This window comes from Panulirus ornatus, chromosome 65 (genome assembly GCF_036320965.1).
Source record: "Panulirus ornatus isolate Po-2019 chromosome 65, ASM3632096v1, whole genome shotgun sequence".
NCBI classification, from domain to species: Eukaryota; Metazoa; Arthropoda; class Malacostraca; order Decapoda; family Palinuridae; genus Panulirus; species Panulirus ornatus.
In genome coordinates, this window is record NC_092288.1 from 5,267,501 (window position 1) to 5,286,995 (window position 19,495).

A 19,495-nucleotide genomic window follows, 5' to 3' on the forward strand; every position below is an offset into this window, starting at 1 on the left:
ACACAAGTGAAGCGCCGCTCTCCCACCACTAACTACACTTCCTCCTCACACACACACACCTTCGCCCTCGTCTTGTAAGACCCGCCCTTCATACTGCACTCCATCAAGCCGCTCACTCACACGTAAAGTTCCCACCCACCTCCTAGTTCTAATGCTCGCACACTACACATTATTCTCCCCTGAAGAACCACTAGGTTTTTTAATCTATTATAGCATTTTCTAGCACACACACACACACACACACACATACACACACACACACAGAAGTTACTCTTCCCGTCCCTCTCACAAAACTCCCTCCATCCCTCTTCCCCCAGCGGTCATCAGGACAACACAGCACTCACCCTCCCTCTACCACAACTCTCCCTCCTTCCCTCCCTCTCCCAGCAGCACAACACAACACTTACCCTCCCTCTCACACACACTCCCTGACCAGAACAATAGCCAGGGGATCTATGTTTGTGTGCCCCTCGGTGGGGCCTTCCGTACTGCTGTATCCGCCAGGGGTCCGCCAGCCCCGCGACGCGGGTTGCGACAGCTGTCTCTGAGATCCTCGGGTTCGAGCCCATCCCTCCAGTAGCGGCACGCGCGCGCGCTCGCTCGCCTGCTTGCCTGCCTGTCTGCTCACCCTCGTTGCTGCTACCGCTATGGGCCAGGGAGAGAGAGAGAGAGAGAGAGAGAGAGAGAGAGAGAGAGAGAGAGAGAGAGGCGAGGTGGGGTGGGTGAGGGAGGGAGAGGGAGGGCCGCTGCGTCCCTTCGCACGCCTGTAGTCCGGCCCTTTCAGTTGTCCCCCGGCCTCCGTGGCGAGCGGACGTACAGGTGCTCGCGAGGACCCGGCTCCTGTGGTGTGTGTGTGTGCGCTTCCCTCGTTTGGTCAAGTCAGGTCGTCCTCTGGTGACGGTGAGGGAAGTCCCGTTGGCCCTCGAGACTCGAGGTGTACACCGTCACACACGGGCCCTTATAAACCGGGGCGTGACGTGAATTTAGCGCCGATAACACGCGACTCAGTGCGTGTGTGTCTGTGTGTCTCTCTCTCTGCGTGTTAGGTGTGAGTTGTGCTTTAGTGATTAGCGGATGATAATCCCATATATATATATATTCCCACCGGATCTTTTAACGTGGGGTTCAGACTTACATACCCGGAATATGTGGGCTTGACCGTGGCGACCGTTGCCTGGTGTTAGCGTCTCAAGACTCAACCCAGGGTCAGAGGAGGTTTTGGTCCCAAATTGCAACAACAACAACACCAACGAGGTCGTTTCTAACTACCCAACCACCACCACCAACAACCCCCTACCCACACCACCACTTCACACACTACGTCACACTATGTAAGGGGTAAGACCGGGGTCTTGTTGGATCCCCAACCCCCCCATACACGCGTCGGACGTGGTGTGGGTAAAAGGGGCGAAGTAAACAACCTCCGCTGCCCGTCTCGTTTTGAACAGGTCCTGCCTGGCGTCTGTAGAGGTAAGTGAGAGATGATCATTTAGTAATAAGGTTTTTTTTTTTATCTGTGATGAATGGCTAGTCACTGGGTTTATCTGTGATTGAATAGCTAGTCAGTGTTTTAGAATAAGTGACCTGACCCTTGAACTATACCTTCCGTGACCTTGATCTCTGTTCCGTGATTAATTCCTGTCTCTTTTATCGTATGGAGGACTTGTGTTTTCTTGTGTGTGTGTGTGTGTGTGTGTGTGTGTGTGGCGTCCGGCGTCACATTTGTATGTCGTCATGTTTTTACGTGGGTTATGACCCGCCATGATATATGGGTAGAGAGAGAGAGAGAGAGAGAGAGAGAGGTGTGTCTGTATACATGGGATGGCGGAGTTCGCCAGTGACAGTCGGAATAAGACGTGGTCAACCGAGTGAGCTGTTACGTCGCCCCCTGTCGTTTGGAATCGCTCGTTCGTGTGGCGCCTTAACTGCCAGTTGGTCAGAAGGGTCATTATCATGGCCATACGCGCTCTCAGTAACGATGATATGCCTCACCATTCGTTATCAGCCTTACCACAACACCACCACCATCCGAAATGGGTTTCTGTGGGTCATCTTCGACTGTGAGAACTTAACGAAGCGTGTGTGGATTCGGGGAGGACGAGGAGGAGGAGGAGGAGGAAGAGAAGGAGGAGGAAGAAGAGGAGGAGGAGGAAGAGGAGGAGGAGGAAGAGGAGGAGGAGGAAGAAGAGGAGGAGGAGGAAGAGGAGGAGCGATTCGTGAGCAATTCTGTCAGGCATTATGCATAATTAGCCTCGTTTCGAGTTAGTTCGTCTCGAAATTAGGCCATCAGGCCAGTGTTACATTAACTGACCTCAAACTTGGGAAAGAAAACCCAGCATTGGAATGGTGGTATATGTGGGGAAAGGAGTAGAGATGACCTCGTTATTGTGAACGTGATAGTTGCTACTGCGCTTGTTGACCCCGGTACAAAGACATTGCAAGTCCATATCGTTAAGTTAGATTTACATGAACGAGTTTTTTTTTTTTTTTACGATTTACACCCGTTACTGCTGTAAATATGGTTTTACAGGGATTGTTCTCAGAGCTAATTGTGATACGTAGTTTATGTAATCTGGTAAAATTGATAGTTTGTAAAGTTCCCTTGACCACGACGCTACGACCCTTGAGCGTGACGGTACGACCCTTGAGCGCGACGTTACGACCCTTGACCACGACGTTACGACCCTTGAGCACGACTGTAAGACCCTTGACCATGACGGTAAGACCCTTGAGCACGACGGTACGACCCTTGACCACGACGATACGACCCTTGAGCACGGCGGTACGATCCTTCAGCACGACGGTATGACCCTTGAGCACGACGGTTCGACCCTTGAGCGTGACGGTACGACCCTTGAGCACGACGGTACACGACCCTTGGGTATAACGGCCTGGACTTTAAAGGAGCAGGTTAAAGGCCAGACTATCTTACTGAAAAGTCGTACCGCCCATCTCAAGACTCGTACCTTCGTGCTCAAGGGTCGTACACCGTTGTGCTCAAGGGTCGTGTACCTTCGTGCTCAAGGGTCGTGTACCGTCGTGCTCAAGGGTCGTACACCGTTGTGCTCAAGGGTCGTGTACCTTCGTGCTCAAGGGTCGTGTACCGTCGTGCTCAAGGGTCGTGTACCGTCGTGCTCAAGGGTCGTGTACCGTCGTGCTCAAGAGTCGTACCTTCGTGCTCAAGGGTCGTACACCGTCGTACTCAAGGGTCGTACCGTCGTGCTCAGAATCGTAAGACTACATCCCCCATATTCCTCTCTCACATTGAGAGAAAACTTTCATATACATTACAACAGTGTGAAAGGGAATAGATCTATCATTAATGACCATTGCTAAGAAGTGTAACAAGCTCATTCGACCGACCAACACCACCACCGACCAACCAAAAATGATTTTAACATTCATGATGTTAATATTGAATATCTTAACATAGGCTTAACCTGTGTAGAACTCCCAGACGTTGTTGTTATTTTGCTGTTGTTGTTTACTTGTTGTTTTTGTACTTACTCGAGAGAGGAAACAGACAAACGTATGATAGTTAATTTCCTGTGTGACGAGGTGTTCAATCACTCTACGTAGTATTTATACACATACATAATTACATACTCATAGGTATATACACGTGTGTGTGTGTGTGTGTGTGTGTGTGTGTGTGTGTGTCTGTGTGTGTGTGTGTGTGTGTGTACCTCCTGCGTGTTGTACAAGGCGACTAAGAAGGGCGGGAGAGCGGAGGGGATTGGGGGCTGGAAACCTCTCCCCTCCTGTATTAACTTCCGTAAGACTCAGTCACCTGATCCTGGCGCTACCTCACGAAGGTGGGAAATGTCAAGCACATGAAAAAGACGTCCCCCATTAGTTTATCCCACTGCTGTTCTCTGTGCACTGCACCATTCTGGGATCGTGTTTTAAGAGCCATCTCAATTCAAAGCCAAAAAAAAAAAAACTGTAAAAGCGTTGGTAACACACTCGTCTCTCTATTTAAATTCCCAGTCTATACTGCCTTCGTTTCCGGCTCTGATAATCCTATCAAGAGAATTGACTACGTTTCGCACCTGCTCGTAATTTATGGTTAGGTTCATTAGATTTGCAATAGAGAAGAAAGAAAAAAAGAAATTGCTGTGCGTTTTGGGTAAACTTCTGTACAGACAGATGTTTCCTCTTGCATTGCTAGACTGGTCTCAGAGATTATCATCAGACTGGCTGATTGAAATTCTACGAAATTCATACTTATTCATTTTCGCTATGAACCTAATCAGTGTAACTTTTAAGCATCTAACGATACTGATGTGTATGTATACTAATACTCCATATGGTGACTGTCTTCTGTTATTCAGAGATGAATTGAACAACTTGGGTTCACTGTGAAAACTCTATGAACAGATGTGTTCTGTTATTTCTCTCTCTCTCTCTCTCTCTCTCTCTCTCTCTCTCTCTCTCTCTCTCTCTCTCTCTCTATGTCTCTTGGTCGAGTTTCAAGTTAGACAACAGTTGGCGTGTGAGTCCTTTTTTAATAAGCACACCATAGAGATTTGCCAGTACCATTGATGCAGTGGACAACTGTGATAACTCACTAGACGTCTACGAATTGTACCTAAGCAGCCAGGCTTTGGAGGTACGTAGACCTCAAACAGCCTGATTGATCAAAGGACCTACAGTGCAGTGAGGGTAGAAGACCTCTCAAACCATCGTGAGGTATACGTAAGGTAAGGTAGGGTCCCAGACCCAGCTGTTGGGGGTAGAAGACCTCTCAAACCATCGTAAGGTATACGTATCCCTGCGGGTGACGCCTCAAACAGCCTAAATGATCAGGGAAGCAGCAGTACAGTGCTGGACCTAGACTAAACTGTAAGCTAAAGACGAGTCGTCAAACACAAGGGAGGCAAACGTAAAGATATCCTTCTTAATGATTCATCCTACACCTGGGTTAATGCCTCCTGGTGTCTCGCCAAGGAAAAGAAATATATATATATATATATATATCAAGTCCATATTTATACACTTGCTAGAGAAAAGGCTTATGTAAATATTCGTCCTTTACTTTATGGTTTTTGGTGGAATTAAGGATTTTGAAAGTACTGGATGATGTTTAAGCCCGTTGGCACGACGGTACGGCCCTTGGCCACGACGGTGCGGCCTTTGGGCACGACGGTACGACCCTTGGACGTCGTTCAGCCGTGCTCAAGGGTAGTACCGTCGTGCTCAAGGGTCGCACCGTCGTACTCAAGCAGTCGTACCTTCGTGTTCAAGCAGTCGTACCCTCGTGTTCAAGCAGTCGTACCCTCGTGTTCAAGCAGTCGCACCGTCGTACTCAAGCAGTCGTACCGTCGTGTTCAAGCAGTCGTACCTTCGTGTTCAAGCGTCGTACCGTCGCAATTAGCTAACCTGATATCTCGTCACGAATCTTGGATTTGATTTGTTATGTTGTTATGGATCGATAAGAAAAATATGGGAATGGGTATATTTTTTTACTCTGAGTAATGGGTAGATCTTTACCATTGCTCTCAAAGAATAGTAAGACCTGTCTCCTCAGTGGTGTCGTCTTACCACTGTAGTACACCACTGAAGAAGGAAAAAAAATTATATATATATATATATATATATATATATATATATATATATATATATATATATATATATATATCAATTTTTTTCATCCTGAAATGAATTTAACAGTAGGAGTCCACGGTTAACAAATCGGCTTTTACCCCATAACTTTGATGTTAACTTTGATGTTAATATTTCAATCTGATGCATGAGACTGACGTAATGCATTCGCTACTCAAAGACGTGTGCCCTTAATGTGAACCTTCGCTTAGTGTGCCCTTAATGTGTAGACATCATCGGGTCTGGATATATATATATATATATATATATATATATATATATATATATATATATATATATATATATATAACACTGACTAACCAGTCGATCATAACACTAACACAGAAGGATGTATATTGATCAGCTTATGTATAACTGTCATAGAAAATGGGAATGATGGAATTTCCACTAGAATGGGAGCTCCCCCTGAACGCAGCCGTGACCTCAGACTTTGTAAACAGAAATGATTTACACTTGTTGCTCAATCAGAGAGGGAGGAAAAAAAAGGGGTTTACCTATCGTCGAATCTATGTGCATAGAAGATGGGAAGAGGTTTGACTGATGCTTCTGTGAAAATTCCAGATTCAGTGATTAACTGATTATACATTCAGTCATAAGGAAGTAATTTGGTTAATATTAATCTTATGTTTTAGATATTTTGTTATTAGGGGTGGGGGATGATGATGTCTGTTGGTTATGAATTAAAAAAAAAAAAAAACATCTAAATAAGGTGTTCGGTGGTTGTTAGATGGTCGTGAGAGGTTGTTAGAGGAGCGCGTATAACATCACATTTATTCTGTAGTATTTATTCTTTGTTAATTTTCTTTTCTTTTTTTTTTCTTAATTATACCCAAACTTTTTAAAACAGTGTTACAAACGCCGCACGCATACTGATCAGTGCTGCCAAAGTCGTTTGCTAAATGCGTTTTGAAAAAAAAAAATTTAAATGGCCAGACCTTAGCTACACTGCAGCCAGACCTTAGCTACACTGCGGCTCCTGGGGTTTATAGACACAAATTTCTTTTTTTTTTCTTCTTTTTTGCTAACATTTCGTCGTAATTTACATAGCAGAAATTACAACTAATGTCCATTATCACATGTAAAGCACTCAGGTTATTCTCTCTCTCTCTCTCTCTCTCTCTCTCTCTCTCTCTCTCTCTCTCTCTCTCTCTCTCTCTATCTATCTATCTATCTATCTATCTATCTCCCTTATTATTTAGCCTAGCTCTCCTCTGTTAACGTTGCTCTCTTACATACCCCGTTCTCTGAAGTCTTCCCTGTACCTTTATCGTAAATCAATACGCATTAATCTCCCCCATTATATGTACGTTTAAGAAAAAAAAAATGCCCCTATTCACCTCTAACTACCCATTACGCCAATATCGTCTGTAGGAACGACTTCAGAGAAGTACAGTACTGAGATACAGAAAAGGCCTCTGTATCCATTAACATACTGTATACACGTAGCTTTGCGTAACCGTTTACATACACAGCTAAAGTAAAGTAACTGTTGTCATAAGACTGAATAGTGATTACATTAGACTGAAGCCGGTAACTCGTCACAAATGTCATTTCAATGTAATTATGTAATGTGAAATGTCAACTGTTTCTTGGATTATCTTACAGATGTCACTCTAATGTGATTACGTTATACGAAATGTAAATCATTTGTCGAATATCTTGTAAATGTAACTCTAATGTAATTATGTAATTTCAAATGTAAACCATTTGTTGGAATATCTTGTAAATGTAATTCTAATGGAATTATGTAATTTCAAATGTAAACCATTTGTTGGAATATCTTGTAAACATTTTTAAGCTGTTTTTATGGTCGACAGATAAGCTTTCCTCTTACTCGAAGATCTATGTGCAAAAGTTTGCTCATGTGTAAAAGAAAAACTACTCATACTTTACACACACACACACACACACACACACACACATAAAAAAAAAAAAACCGGATGAAATGCATCGTACTATTTCATTTTCTGTAACTGGAAACGTATTACAGCAGGAGACCCCCACTTACAGCACAAGCACCATTACATGATTCTGTAATTAAGGAATAAAAAAAGAAAAAGGTTTTTTTTTTGGCGTTCTTATTAAATGAGATGATTATAGAAATGCAACCCATCCAATCATTACACACAGAAAGATCTCGGAAGTTTTCAAGGCAAAGAATATTCTTAATTCGTTACAATAGAAAAATATCTACGATTCAACTGGAGTGAGAATATTCGTTGATTATACGAATATTCTTAAACTTGTCCAAAGAGAAGGAACGTTTTTTAATTCAACCAAAAAGTAGGAATATTCTTGATTTTTCATGAATTATAAAACTCTCCTCCAGTTTTCTTTTGGCGTAAGACAATTTTTCATGATACAAAGTGCATTACTTTATTATACAATTGTGTATTTAATCTTCAGTGTTCCCTTGAGTCTAACATAGCGACTGATACGAGATCCTACTTAGAATCCCTGTTAACATAGCATGAGATTTAACATGGATGTAACAGAGGATTTACCATTAGGTTAAAATTCTTGATAGTAGTAGTCGTAGTAGTAACATTAGTAGTAGTAGTAGTAGAAGAAGTAGTAATAGTAGTAGTGACAGTGGTGGTAGTAGTAGTAGTAGTAGTAGGAGTAGTAGTAGAAGTAGTAATAGTAGTAGTAACTGTGGTGGTAGTAGTAGTAGTAGTCGTAGTAGTAGTAGTAGTAGTAGAAGTAGTAATAGTAGTAGTGACAGTGGTGGTAGTAGTAGTAGTAGTAGTAGGAGTAGTAGTAGAAGTAGTAATAGTAGTAGTAACTGTGGTGGTAGTAGTAGTAGTAGTCGTAGTAGTAGTAGTAGTAGTAGTGGTAGTAACAGTAAGTAGTAGTAGTAGTAGTAGTAGTAGTAGTAGTAGTAGTAGTAGTAGTAACAGTAGTAGTAGAAGTAGTAGTAGTAGTAGTAACAGTAGCAGTAGTAGTAGTAGTAGTAGTAGTAAGAGTAGTAGTAATAGAAGTAGAAGTAGCATTTATCTACTATTATTATCATTATTACTATTGTCAATATCTTTATCATTAATATTAATGACTTTTGACGTTTGTAAATAAGATATTTCTCGTGGCCTACAATCTTGTTGTGAATTATATTAGATTACCAAAACTATGTGGATGATGGCAGCAGGGAGAATCGTACGATGAAATGTAATTATCACATAGTCGAAAAACAGATTAGAAATAGAAACCCAAAATGGTAATTATATTGGTGTAATTATGAGATATGGAGATAGACTTGGGTCCCTTGCTTGTATGTAGACGTTACAGAAGAATAGTTCCATTTGCTTGTTCCAATACGAGTTAGGTAAAGACATGATCTCTTCTACAACCAGGACACAAGCTTTGGATTGTAATTCACGAATGCGAAATGCTTGTTGTTACATTGAGGGAAATCTGGCCTCAATCGATTGCTCAGAAAATGTCCTGTATTATCGCTACAGTATTGTACTGTATTGTCGTACTGACCTTACATACCTTCTGTATGATGAGAAGACGAAAAAGACGTTGCTAAGGAGCACAGACTGAAGGCACTGTGTCGCAGTAGATCAAAGAGGATGTAGTCTTGTGATGATGATTCGAACCACTTGACACTGTTCCGTCATCTGCTTCAAACGCTTCACATGTGGGTTTCCACCGAATGTCTCCCCCCCAAAAGCTCTCTCTCTCTCTCTCTCTCTCTCTCTCTCTCTCTCTCTCTCTCTCTCTCTCTCTCTCTCTCTCTCTCCTTTTGATCAAACTGAAATGTATATGTATGAAAAAAAGAGAGAAACTCCCATGTTGTATCTGCGTGTAGGAATACACTTTCATGTCTTTGACGGAGTTAACAAAGGTACCCTGCTGGTATTTGGAGAGCATTAAAAACGAAGCTTCAAATGCGCAGGCGAATACTGAACCTCCGAGTGTTTCTCTCTCTCTCTCTCTCTCTCTCTCTCTCTCTCTCTCTCTCTCTCTCTCTCTCTCTCTCTCTCTCTCTCTCCCTCGGGGTAATGCTTTCCATTTGCCTTCCATTCTGGCTGGCGTAATATCTTCCTCTCACGGTGTTATGCTTGTGTTAATTTTTATGTAAATTAATATTGCAGTGTAAGAAAGCTAGACTGCCCTGAACTGGTGAGAATTTGCATATCACGAGAGCACAGGGTGGGCTGATGGTCCTGGCACGTGAGTGGGTGACATGACATGACATGACACAAGTTACCTAAAGGACCATGAAAAAAAAACGAATTGTGATATGACAAAGATTTATGGAATAGGAGGGTTAGATCATTTGACATGACAGTGTGACATGACATAGAAGTGTGTCATATGACATGACCCTGTCCCTTGGTCATGGGGTATGACGGCCTATTTTGTGACACTTCAGCAACTGATATGACATATGACAGTGACAGACATAACATGGTGAGTAATGGTTATCATGACAGGAAGCCTTGACACATGACAAGGATCATGACAGTGACGAATATGACATGACAGTGAGGAATATGACATGACAGGATATGAAGTGAGAGTGAATTAGGACAATGAGTAACATGACTATAAATCATTGATTTCATACAAGACTTTCTGGTCGATATCCTTCAAATTCTTTTATTTCTTTTTTTCATTGTCCTTTTAACTCTCGCATGACGCATGCCATGCACCACGCACGCACGTGCATGTGAACGGAGAGGTTCTAGCACGTGCACAGCTAATGCATATTTTAATAGACCCTTTGCCCGTAAGCAGGAGGAGGACACACCACAGCGAATTTTAGCAAACACAGATCCGAGTCATACTGAGCAATGATGTTGATTACGGTGTATAACATGTCACACAACTCGTGAATGATCCAACAGTCACAGTGAATGAAGCCACGTCTGGAAATTCCCGACTTGAAGGCGACTGATTGTTATGCATTGCTGAATAATCTATCATGAAATAAGAGACGGTGGACGCCTGTGCTTAGGCCGGTCGCTTGGGTTGTATAGTTAGTTTCACAAACCTGTCTGTCCACGAGAGTGGCGCGGTGAGAATAGTGTGGGGGTGTGTGTGGGGGGGTGTGTGACACCTGACCTCCCACACATACTCATTGCCTTCCCCAGCTGAAGGTCCCAGCCAATTCCTAAGGGCGTCGGGGATCACGTCGCAGGACTTGTAAACTCTTCCTATCTGCTCCTGTGGAGGTCAATCACAAACAGCCCAATCCTTCCCATCGGCTGACCTCCCACCCCTCCTTATTCAATGGCTTCGCCTCACACCTCATCCTTGGCAAAGGAGGGGCTGATGGTAGGTGTCTGTCCTCACCCAAGGGTGACCCCCGAGATTTGGAAGGGGTAAGAGCATCAGCTTTGCCCAAGGATTACATCCCCAGATTATAATGGAGGTTAAGGGGGCAACCCCTTTGTCAGAGGATGACCCTTCCTCTAGATCACGTAGGGACGCCAACTTCGTCCAAGGTCGACCTCAAGTTAGGTAGAGCAGGGAACTCGACGTTGCTCAAGGGTGACTCCAGATTATGCAAGGCAGGAGTGTATCATCTAAGCAACTCGAGGACAGTGACCTGAGTACCTGAGGATCATTGAACGGTGCACCTTCGACGAGAAGGTAGAGTGAGCACGTCAGAAGCGGGTATGACTATCCAGAATGTGTTGTGAAGGTTTTTAAAGCCCTTGAGAACGTCACATCTGCCCACACAGACTGACTGACTCCACCACAAAGTCTTCCAAACTTTCTTGAGCAAACTGGATTTTCTTATCTCTTCTTCTTCCTCCTCCTCCTCCTCCTCCTCCTCCTCTTCTTCTTCCTCTTCCGACTCCGACTCCTCCTCTTCTTCTTCTTCCTCCTCCGACTCCTTCTGGTCTTCTTCTTCTTCTTCTTCTTCTTCTTCTTCTTCTTCTTCTTCTTCTCCTTCTTCCTCTCCTCGTTCTCCTCCTCTTTGTTCAAGGGTCGTACCGTCTTGCTCAAGGGTCTTAACGTTGTAGTCAAGGGTCGTACCGTCGTGTTCAAGGGTCGTACCATCGTGTTCAAGGGTCGTACCATCGTCTTCAAGGGTCGTACCATCGTCTTCAAGGGTCGTACCGTCGTGTTCAAGGCTCTTACCGTTGTGCTCAAGGGTCGTACCGTCGTGTTCAAGGCTCTTACCGTCGTGTTCAAGGGTCGTGTAACGTCTTGCTCAAAGGATGTGCCGTCGTGCTCAAGGAGGTAAAATACTTTTGTTCCTGGAGGTCATTCTCAACTCCTAATTTATGTTTACTTTAGACAAATAACACGAGTCAACACTCCTGGCTGGAGATCCTCACTGCTGCTACTTTAGCGTTTTCTGCTAAATATGTGTAATCTCTCCATGAATTTTCTTTACAAATTTGCTTTGCAATAAGACATTACTTAAAGATGATGCAGTAAGGCAATTTTTATTGCTCGTAAGAGAACATTAATTTTTATAGTTTGTAATGTTTTTTTTTTATTAAACATTATCTTTCATTCAGATTTAGTTAAAGTTAAATATTTTTTCTCAATATGATACGTGTCATGTATAAGTACAAGATAAGGATATATTAACCCTGTGAATAAGGCTTAGATTGCCTTCACATACAGTCATCAACATTTCCCTTACCTCACTCATCTTTCATTTTGGCATCAATTTGTACAAAGATAAATTTAAAGACGTATTACTGACCGACGAGTTATGAGTAGTTGACGAACGAGAGAGAGAGAGAGAAGAGAGAGAGAGAGAGAGAGAGAGAGAGAGAGAGAGAGAGAGAGAGAGAAATGTCTACACAGTAAGTAATTCCTTGATCAACCAGGTTGTTTGTGGAGGGGATGGAGGCCCGCCAGCCCCCGGGAGCGCTTATGATTAATCACAAAGCCAACAACACTTTAATTTGTCTTGTGATCGGGCGATAACGTCTAAGGTAACTACCTTTGTACCCCTAAGCGTGGCTGGATCCTAGGAAAAAAAAAAAAGAGTATAAACCCTCAGAAAATAACTTGTGATATTACAATTTTTTTTTTTTGGAGGATGAGGGAGGGAAGGAGGGAGGAATATTATCCCATTTCTTTTTTTTTTTTGGAAGGTGGGATATTATCCCAGACACTGGGATGATCACATCCAGTATCAACACGGCTTCGCATCACCCACAACAACTGGGGAACAGAAGACTGGCTCCGGTTGTGCACAGTTCACAGAGAAGAAGGAGGGACATGGCAATTGCTCATCTGTGGGTCTAACGTTAGCTGAAGCGAAGGAGGAGAGGGAAGGAGGGGGGACAGGACCATTTTCCCACTCTCTCTCTCTCTCTCTCTCTCTCTCTCTCTCTCTCTCTCTCTCTCTCTCTCTCTCAACATTGGAAAGCTGCCTCTTCATATGAACGAAGCGTCGTGGACAAAAGACTCGCCAATAAACACCCCCCCTCGACAATGGAGCTAAACTCGGCGCGTTTTATATACATCCAAACCTTTATAACAAACAATGGAGTGGATGGTCCGCCCAGACATGGAGGTTCGAACCCTAGATATGGTTCGACACATGCAGAAAACGTGGTCCGGGGATTGTGTAGGTTGACTTGATTTACCTTCGAGTGATAGATGTGACTGACTTGACTGAACTTCAAGTGTTAGATGTGACTGACTTGACTGAAAAACTTCGAGTGATAGATATGACTGACTTGACTAAACTTCGAGTGATAGCTATAACTGACTTGACTAAAAAACCTCGAGTGATAGATGTGACTGACATAACTAAACTTCGAGTGATAGATATGACTGACTGAAAAACTTCGAGTGATAGATATGACTGACTCGATAGAACTTCGAGTGATAGATGTCTTGTTCGTCCACATGAAGTAGAGGAGTAATCACCATGTAACGTATCATGTCTTTGAGTATTAACCTCACAACCAGTAAGTCAGGAGAAGCTGTTCGTACAGGCACTCCAAGTGTGGGATGACAACACACCATTAGTACAGAACAGACACAAGTGCTAACCAGGACACAGCAAACCATTTTCTCACCCATGTCGACATCTGGAGGAAACCCAAACACACATTCGTCTCTATCTTCCTCGTCCAAGAAATTCAAAGTTGACAGATTAGACACGAAAACATCAAACGAATTAGATATGAATTCATCTTGAGTGATAGACATGAGACACACGAAAATCTGTCTTTAAAGATAAATCGATAATGTTTGTTTACGTATATGGGAAAACACACACACACACACACACACACACACACAAACCAAACGCTGCCTTTCATTAGAACATTTCACATAGAAAACGTTATGTAAGCAGTCCACAACAACAACAACAACAACAACAAAGGGAATTATTGATATAGACGTGGACAAAAGAGACGCGAAACGAATCAATGTCTCGCGAACCATTGACCTCTCGTGTACACACGTGACTGCCAGCAGCCACGTGTGTGTGTTACATATGACCTACATGTGTCACCATAGGTCCCCCCTCCCCCTCCCCCTCTCCCCCCATTCCATGAGAGAGAGGGGTGGGGGGGGGGGGGGGGGTTGGGAGGTGGTTCCACATAAGGACACATTAGTCGTCACTTTCGCAGCGGGATTCGAACCCTTCCCCTCCTCCCCATGACACTCCGTATTAACAAAAGTGATACAAAAGGGTTAAAGATGAAGCGTGATGTAAAAACGGTTCGAATCCTTTCGAGAAAGGAGGGTAATCCTTCGTCTGAACCTGTAGACGATATTTGATCTTCACGTAAAAAGCTTTCCCTTCCTCAAACTTTCCCTTCCTCAAGCTTTCCCTTCATTAAGCTTTCCCCTCCTTAAGCTTTCCCTTCCTCAAGCTTTTCCTTCCTTAAGCTTTCCCTTCATTAAGCTTTCCCCTCCTTAAGCTTTCCCTTCCTCAAACTTTCCCTTCCTCAAGCTTTCACTTCCTCAAGCTTTCCCTTCCTCAAGCTTTCCCTTCATTAAGCTTTCCCCTCCTTAAGCTTTCCCTTCCTCAAACTTTCCCTTCCTCAAGCTTTCCCTTCCTCAAACATTCCCTTCCTCAAGCTTTCCCTTCATTAAGCTTTCCCCTCCTTAAGCTTTCCCTTCCTCAAGCTTTTCCTTCCTTAAGCTTTCCCTTCATTAAGCTTTCCCCTCCTTAAGCTTTCCTTCCTCAAACTTTCCCTTCCTCAAGCTTTCCCTTCCTCAAGCTTTCCCTTCATATTCCCTTGATGCCAAAAAATGAAACCTCGCAGGCCACCAGATCAGGTCATGGTCTATGAAGGACCCCAGAGGCACGGTGACCACCGCGTCTGTCAAGAAACAGAAAAGACCAGATCAAACACCATCATGACGTGGGATTTTCCAGGGAAACGCTGGAAAGAATATTACAAGATCATGGAAGGAATTCCAGCACCGTTGTGTGTAAGAAAAATCGAAACACAAAGAGAATGCAAGACTATATATATATATATATATATATATATATATATATATATATATATATATATATATATATATATATAGTTTTTTTTTCCAAAAAGAAGGAACAGAGAAGGGGGCCAGGTGAGGATTTCCCTCAAAGGTCCAGTTCTCTGTTCTTAACGCTACCTCGCTAACGCGGGAAATGGCGAATAGTATGAATAAAAAATGTATATATATATATATACATATATATATATATTAACTTTCTAAAATGGGAAACAGAAGAAGGAGTCACGCGGGGAGTGATCATCCTCCTCGAAGGCTCAGAGTGGGGTGCCTAAATGTGTGTGGATGTAACCAAGATGTGAAAAAAGGAGAGATAGGTAGTATGTTTGAGGAAAGGAACCTGGATGTTTTGGCTCTGAGTGAAACGAAGCTCAAGGGTAAAGGGGAAGAGTGGTTTGGAAATGTCTGGGGAGTGAAGTCAGGGGTTAGTGAGAGGACAAGAGCAAGGGAAGGAGTAGCAATACTCCTGAAACAGGAGTTGTGGGAGTATGTGACAGAATGTAAGAAAGTAAATTCTCGATTAATATGGGTAAAATTGAAAGTTGATGGAGAGAGGTGGGTGATTATTGGTGCATATGCACCTGGGCATGAGAAGAAAGATCATGAGAGGCAAGTGTTTTGGGAGCAGCTGAATGAGTGTGTTAGCGGTTTTGATGCACGAGACCGGGTTATAGTGATGGGTGATTTGAATGCAAAGGTGAGTAATGTGGCAGTTGAGGGAATAATTGGTATGCATGGGGTGTTCAGTGTTGTAAATGGAAATGGTGAAGAGCTTGTAGATTTATGTGCTGAAAAAGGACTGATGATTGGGAATACCTGGTTTAAAAAGCGAGATATACATAAGTATACTTATGTAAGCAGGAGAGATGGCCAGAGAGCGTTATTGGATTACGTGTTAATTGACAGGCGTGCGAAAGAGAGACTTTTGGATGTTAATGTGCTGAGAGGTGCAACTGGAGGGATGTCTGATCATTATCTTGTGGAGGCTAAGGTGAAGATTAGTAAGGGTTTTCAGAAAAGAGGAGTGAATGTTGGGGTGAAGAAGGTGGTGAGAGTAAGTGAGCTTGGGAAGGAGACCTGTGTGGGGAAGTACCAGGAGAGACTGTGTACAGAATGGAAAAAGGTGAGAACAGTGGAAGTAAGGGGAGTGGGGGAGGAATGGGATGTATTTAGGGAATCAGTGATGGATTGCGCAAAAGATGCTTGTGGCATGAGAAGAGTGGGAGGTGGGCTGTTTAGAAAGGGTAGTGAGTGGTGGGATGAAGAAGTAAGAGTATTAGTGAAAGAGAAGAGAGAGGCATTTGGACGATTTTTGCAGGGAAAAAATGCAATTGAGTGGGAGAAGTATAAAAGAAAGAGACAGGAGGTCAAGAGAAAGGTGCAAGAGGTGAAAAAAAGGGCAAATGAGAGTTGGGGTGAGAGACTATCAGTAAATTTTAGGGAGAATAAAAAGATGTTCTGGAAGGAGGTAAATAGGGTGCGTAAGACAAGGGAGCAAATGGGAACTTCAGTGAAGGGCGTAAATGGGGAGGTGATAACAAGTAGTGGTGATGTGAGAAGGAGATGGAATGAGTATTTTGAAGGTTTGTTGAATGTGTCTGATGACAGAGTGGCAGATATAGGGTGTTTTGGTCGTGGTGGTGTGCAAAGTGAGAGGGTTAGGGAAAATGATTTGGTAAACAGAGAAGAGGTAGTAAAAGCTTTGCGGAAGATGAAAGCCGGCAAGGCAGCAGGTTTGGATGGTATTGCAGTGGAATTTATTAAAAAAGGGGGTGACTGTATTGTTGACTGGTTGGTAAGGTTATTTAATGTATGTATGACTCATGGTGAGGTGCCTGAGGATTGGCGGAATGCGTGCATAGTGCCATTGTACAAAGGCAAAGGGGATAAGAGTGAGTGCTCAAATTACAGAGGTATAAGTTTGTTGAGTATTCCTGGTAAACTATATGGGAGGGTATTGATTGAGAGGGTGAAGGCATGTACAGAGCATCAGATTGGGGAAGAGCAGTGCGGTTTCAGAAGTGGTAGAGGATGTGTGGATCAGGTGTTTGCTTTGAAGAATGTATGTGAGAAATACTTAGAAAAGCAAATGGATTTGTATGTAGCATTTATGGATCTGGAGAAGGCATATGATAGAGTTGATAGAGATGCTCTGTGGAAGGTATTAAGAATATATGGTGTGGGAGGCAAGTTGTTAGAAGCAGTGAAAAGTTTTTATCGAGGATGTAAGGCATGTGTACGTGTAGGAAGAGAGGAAAGTGATTGGTTCTCAGTGAATGTAGGTTTGCGGCAGGGGTGTGTGATGTCTCCATGGTTGTTTAATTTGTTTATGGATGGGGTTGTTAGGGAGGTAAATGCAAGAGTCCTGGAAAGAGGGGCAAGTATGAAGTCTGTTGGGGATGAGAGAGCTTGGGAAGTGAGTCAGTTGTTGTTCGCTGATGATACAGCGCTGGTGGCTGATTCATGTGAGAAACTGCAGAAGCTGGTGACTGAGTTTGGTAAAGTGTGTGGAAGAAGAAAGTTAAGAGTAAATGTGAATAAGAGCAAGGTTATTAGGTACAGTAGGGTTGAGGGTCAAGTCAATTGGGAGGTGAGTTTGAATGGAGAAAAACTGGAGGAAGTGAAGTGTTTTAGATATCTGGGAGTGGATCTGTCAGCGGATGGAACCATGGAAGCGGAAGTGGATCATAGGGTGGGGGAGGGGGCGAAAATTTTGGGAGCCTTGAAAAATGTGTGGAAGTCGAGAACATTATCTCGGAAAGCAAAAATGGGTATGTTTGAAGGAATAGTGGTTCCAACAATGTTGTATGGTTGCGAGGCGTGGGCTATGGATAGAGTTGTGCGCAGGAGGATGGATGTGCTGGAAATGAGATGTTTGAGGACAATGTGTGGTGTGAGGTGGTTTGATCGAGTAAGTAACGTAAGGGTAAGAGAGATGTGTGGAAATAAAAAGAGCGTGGTTGAGAGAGCAGAAGAGGGTGTTTTGAAATGGTTTGGGCACACGGAGAGAATAAGTGAGGAAAGATTGACCAAGAGGATATATGTGTCGGAGGTGGAGGGAACGAGGAGAAGAGGGAGACCAAATTGGAGGTGGAAAGATGGAGTGAAAAAGATTTTGTGTGATCGGGGCCTGAACATGCAGGAGGGTGAAAGGAGGGCAAGGAATAGAGTGAATTGGAGCGATGTGGTATACAGGGGTTGACGTGCTGTCAGTGGATTGAATCAAGGCATGTGAAGCGTCTGGGGTAAACCATGGAAAGCTGTGTAGGTATGTATATTTGCGTGTGTGGACGTGTGTATGTACGTGTGTATGGGGGTTGGGCCATTTCTTTCGTCTGTTTCCTCGCGCTACCTCGCAAACGCGGGAGACAGCGACAAAGTATAAAAAAAAAAAAAAAAAAAAAAAAATATATATATATATATATATATATATATATATATATTAGAAAATTTTCATGAGAATTTTTAAAAACCAGACAATAAAACCTATTTATGATGCGATTACAGAGCGAAGCAGTTGCATTTCCCCGGTCTGAAACCATTTATACTTAAGAGAAAAATTTTGACCCAACTTAAAAATATGTAAGAAAAATAGTCACATCTTCCATCGACTTCATGAAAATATCCGAGACACCTGGGGATTTAAAAATGTCTCCCCCCTCCCCCTTCCTCCCCCCCCCACTCAATCTCCCCCCCCCCAAGAAAAGATAAACATAAAGATACCTTGAAAATTAAACCGCGTAAGATAGTCCTAAATACATTTTAAATCACACCAGAAAATATATTAGAAGTGGGTCAAGTCCTATAATCTCTGCAGGGGAATATAAAAATAACTCTCTCTCTCTCTCTCTCTCTCTCTCTCTCTCTCTCCCACTGAGGAAGAAAATTGTTTCAAAATCATTCCACTGGGGAAAATACAAAAAGAAATGGAACTGTTTGCTTGAATTAGATACAGTTACAGACAAGAACATTCTCAGTGTAGCCAGGGTGTATCATGAAAATCTCATATATATATATATATATATATATATATATATATATATATATATATATATATATATATATATGTATATATATATATATATGGGGTTACCCAGGACCTGTTTCTAGAACCTAAATCTGCGCCACTTCCAGTAGCAGGGAAATTCGGACACCTTTGGAGTGAAAAAGTCCTTTGAAGACACTGTATTCTCCGTCACACACACACCCTCCTTAAAGGCAAATATCAACTCAAGGAGTACGGTAACACCAGCTTGCTGATGAACACACAAATACACTACTGTATAATACAGCTATTGTATTCTCAAAATACATCCCCATTCTTGTGTCGTAAGCCGGGTTGGGAGGGTCGCCTTTCGTAACCCGGGTTCACCATTGTATTCAACGAGTTTTAAGAACAACGTCTTTTTTAAGGGAGGGCCTTGTT

General features: G+C 43.0%; 1 protein-coding gene across 1 annotated transcript in view; it reads left to right on the top strand.

Moving 5' to 3' along the window:
• The first annotated feature begins 780 nt into the window (after window positions 1-780).
• Window positions 781-19,495, top strand: part of LOC139746448 (CD109 antigen-like) — a 312,038-nt gene continuing 293,323 nt past the window's right edge. Inside the window, 1 exon segment of the mRNA XM_071657698.1 lies at window positions 781-1,470. The gene's annotated coding sequence lies outside the window, so the exon portion shown is untranslated.